General features: G+C 37.3%; 1 non-coding gene across 1 annotated transcript; it reads right to left on the bottom strand.

Moving 5' to 3' along the window:
- Positions 1-3,977: 3,977 nt before the first annotated feature.
- TRNAM-CAU (transfer RNA methionine (anticodon CAU)) lies at positions 3,978-4,049 on the bottom strand. Its single transcript has one exon. It is a non-coding gene; the product is annotated as a tRNA-Met (tRNA).
- Between the last annotated feature and the right edge of the window lie 560 nt (positions 4,050-4,609).

Raw genomic sequence — 4,609 nt, 5'->3', positions numbered from 1 at the left:
TCTTTTTCCTTTTAGTTAAAACATATCCACATTTGACCTCTATAGGGCCGTTCATCTCAAGCGTGTAATATTTTTCCTATCAGATTTTTGTTTAATTCATTTATTAATTATATCTTAGAATTTTGCTTGTTTCCTTAAAAGTCATGTTGCTCTCGGAAAAACCAGGTTTACAGGTGAGGGTAGTGAATTTCAAGCTTTTTGGAGTGATGACACACTTTAGTAAACTCCCATGACATAGCGACATACTTGTTTGATTTTTATTATTAATAATATAAGCATATCTATACAGGGCCGTGCCGTTGGGGGGCGAGCGGGACGACGGCCCCGGGCGCCGAAGTAAAGGGGGCGAAAAATTCGGGTAAAAAGGAAAAAGATAGGAAAAATTGCTTGGAATATATGTATGGGGGAGCCGTCGTATACTCTCGCCCTGGGCGCTGATTTTCCACAGCACGACCCTGTATCTATATAAGTTCCTATAAAGTAGTGACTTGTTTAGTATTATTGCTGCCACTGGAGAAGTTAACTGACAGTCTGTGTAATATTGATTTTAACTACAATATGTAAATGTTTCATGATGGTTAATATCTAAAGTTTTGCTACACTTTATGAAACTATGCGACACACTGGTCATGAAAGGGGACATGAAAGATCCAAATTTCTGTTCCTTATTTGCAAACGCAGGAACACATTCACGGGGGTCCACTCCGAACCCCCTCAAAATTTCTCAACTCAACATATATTTGTACACTTTCTCAATAAATCTATACTTGTTTAACAGGGAAATGATTGGTGTAGCATGAACATTTCATCTTACATTACATGTGTGCTCTTTATCATATAAAAACAATCTAGTTCTGTCATTTTTCCCTGAAAATATAGGTGGAAGTATTTTATAATTACTTATCGTCTTTTCGGCTGCAAAATAATTCCCGTTCAATACCATATAGACGTAGTGGCGTCTAGTATTGGATCCCTCCAAACAAAAATTTCTGTGTGCGCACTTTGGCAAACGTACGTAGCTATCTTGCAGAAAATGTATTCCAGACCCATTCATTAAGTAAAGACTCACTTATTATTTTCTTGTGATTCTTGGATCTTTTGTTTGAATCTTTTTTGTGTAAATATCTGAATCTACTTACGATCTTCGGACCTGTCAATCGATTCCCAGATTTGAATTATCGTGGCAAAATCGAAACCTACGTTTAGTGTGTATAAGTAATCCAGGTGTGCAAAAGGCTCGTGTCGTCAGCCTAGTACTCCGTAGCCTAATGACTACAAAGAGCATTACATTTTGGTATCTCTGCTTAACAAGTTAACGTGTAACCTCAAGTTGGCACTTAATTTATTTCCCCCTAATTTCAATTCTAAATAGCAATTAATAATAATTTTGCTTCTAAAATTTGATTAAGTCAAAACTCCAACTTTTATGGCCAATAATAACTTTGGAAGCAATGATATTATTATTATTATTATTATTATTATTATTATTATTATTATTATTATTATTATTATTATTATTATTATTATTATTATTATTATAACTGGTTCATAAATGAGAAATATACTCCTCAATTTTATATTCCAAGAGAAGCAGAAAAACTGTTAGAACTATGTTATAGGTTGCAAAGAATACAATCACTCATACAATGTTAAAAGCCAAATCAAAATTCCTTTTCTTGATTCTTTTTCAAACTTTGAAAATGTTAGATACACTATATACTGACATTTGCTCTCTGGTCAAAGTAGATAAATGTCATCTCCCATTTCTAGTAGAAATTGAAACAATTATTCTGCTAACGTACTTTCCCTCTTTTTCTTGAAGATCCTGTCACTGCCTCGTCAGTTTCTACTCCTTCCATTAGAATTGTATTTTCTGTTTCGCATACATCTTCGTCTTCACAACTTGAATTGATGATTCGCCCGATTCACTCACTTTACACTGTTCCTCTTCATATTTCTGTTTGCGAGACGTTTCGAGCTGTAGTCGCTTTGTTATCACCGTATGTCATACGGATAATAAGGTCTAATAATCTAAAGCCTGTGACAAACATCTTGGCATTTCAACTAAACAAATAAAACACATGCTCTGGCGCGACGTTGCCAAGTAGTAAAGGGGTGTAGCTATGGCTAAGGAGACAAACTACAGCGCGATCAGGTGACAGGGGATAGACATGGGTGTGTACAAAATAAACGTGGTAATACCCCTGGCCTCTCATTTGCTAGGGAACTTGGAGCGAAGCCTTCAAATGCCAAGATGTTTTAGGACAAGGGGACTCTATGGACATGTGCGGAGTGCGATAACAGTTGAGAAAACCTGGAGGAAACAATTTTCGGAGGACAGACGGCTATACAGCAGGATCTTACAGAGGTGAGTAATAATAACCCAGTCTTAATTACTAGGCATATGGTGGGTACTGCTATTAGATATTCCGATATAGTCATCGATATACAAATATTCAGATGAAAGGGAGTCGCGGTGGCTTAGTGGTAGAACGTTCTCCTGTAGTGCATGGGGTCCTTGGTTCCATCCAAGCTCGCGCCAAGTAAACCTTGTGGTGAACGAACACCGTGTGCGTGGGTTTTCTCGGGGTTCTCCTGTTTCCTCCCACTTTCTTCATTCCACCGTTTCATTCATTTCTCATCATCACATTCTCCTTTAGCCTAGCCGGCATAATAGTGGGACGCAACGGCGCCGACTTTCCAAAATTTATGTGGGTGCATATCAATGGCGGGACATGTTATATGTTTTCAGGGGAGTCCTGATTTAAAAAAAAAAATTCCTTTTAGTCAAAATATTTTATGAACACTGTCATAAAGAGCTGTGTTCGATTCCATTCACAATATAGTTCTATTTTTTATTATTACTGTGGGGACTGCCTCTGACTAGATCAGAGACAGGCAAGGAAGAGCAAAATGTGTTGCTTGGCTGCCTGTGCACAACAACAACTATTTGAAACAACAACTATGTTTCACAGTTTAGAAATGTTAACTTCCATCTCAATGTTTTAATTGCTTATTATTTTTGATAATGGCAAATGAGAAATATTCTATTTTGTTTCTATCAAATTAAAAAAAAAAAGATCTTGTGGGTGCTGGAGCCCCGGTGCACCCACGTAGCCGGCGGGCATGGTGGGATGTAAAACTCAAAGATTTTATTCAGATGAAAGACACTGCTGATCGATATTTCGTATATTCGATATGTTCAATATTTCGATGTATTGATTGTTTCGATATTATTATTTCTTCTTGTTCTTCTTCTTTTTTTTACTTACGCAGGGTCTTCATTTTTGTCGATTTGCTTCCATCTTGCTCGCTACCAAAAATTATCCTGTATTAGCTGCTTGTACAGGGCCGGATTTCCCAATAGGCCCGGGCCTATGGGCGCAAGCTCCCAGGGGGCGCACGGCCGAGAGAAAAAAATAGAAAAATATCTAGAAATAAAAATAAATAGCCATAACAACATATTTTTTGAATTGATTTAAAAAATCAGGCTAATAAAGCATTCTGATTTTGAAGTTCCTTGGAACAAATAATTGTTGGTTCACCAATCTTTTGTTAATACATTAACGGTAATTTGTTAAGCCCAGAACCAAGTAAATTCCTCAAAAAACCTGCAATGATAAAATTGCATCGTGGAGTGGTGTTTAAGCAATTAACATATAGGCCTGATATTTTTTATAGAGGTTTTTAGGAAAGTAACTTTAACCAGACTAGGGGGTGGAAACATTATTGGACCTAGGGGCGCCAAAATGCTAAATCCGGCCCTATGCTTGTATTCGTATATCGATATTCAGTTATGGCACAGCCATAAGAATAAGATCCAATGGTCAGGTTTTTTTTCTGTGGCGATGAACTCTAAAGCCATAAAGATTGTAAGTATAATTTAACTCTGTATGCAATGTCTATGCAGGAATATGGCAGCACGGACATTTTCAAATGTTAAAGAATTGATAGTAGAATTTAAACAAAATGTACCTTAGCAGAGCGTGGTTTCGATCCACGGACCTCTGGGTTATGGGCCCAGCACGCTTCCACTGCGCCACTCTGCTACACATCTTTGTTATTTCTTTGCACTACTGAAAAGAAACGAATTATTGATTAAAAAGTGTGGTGTGATGACCAGAGACCTTACGATGCATTATATTGAAGAACTATAGGTAATAGTTAAGAACAGCTACTTCTCATCTCCCGTGCAGGAGGATACATCTTACTGTTGCACTACCTAAACACCCTAAGTACAAGGGCAAGAACTCAGTCTATTAGCTACTTTTTAACATCCTAGATAGTCAATGAATAATTCCTGAAAGTATGGCGTTTCTCGTCCTTCCCTAAATGGGAAGTACGGCTCCTCAACTATAACCCAGTTTTTAACGTGCAGTTTTATTATACGGATCCATAATACAAATAGTAGTAGGAGGAGGAGGAACGGGTTAGAAGCCACACAGGAGTTGGTTGAGTTCTGTTCTCGACATGAAATGGGTAAATTAAAGACTTGCATAACTTTTTTCTGCACATTGTACAATCTACGGATCCGTATAATAAAACAGCACCGTTTTTAATTTCTAATCACTTTCCATTATAAATAGTAACATTCTCGAGTGGTAAACTA

The sequence above is a fragment of the Thermobia domestica genome, chromosome 16 (genome assembly GCF_964235325.1).
Source record: "Thermobia domestica chromosome 16, izTheDome1.hap1.1, whole genome shotgun sequence".
NCBI classification, from domain to species: domain Eukaryota; kingdom Metazoa; phylum Arthropoda; class Insecta; order Zygentoma; family Lepismatidae; genus Thermobia; species Thermobia domestica.
The sequence above is the reverse complement of the archived record's forward strand: the minus strand, read 5'-3'. Positions and strand labels throughout refer to the sequence as shown.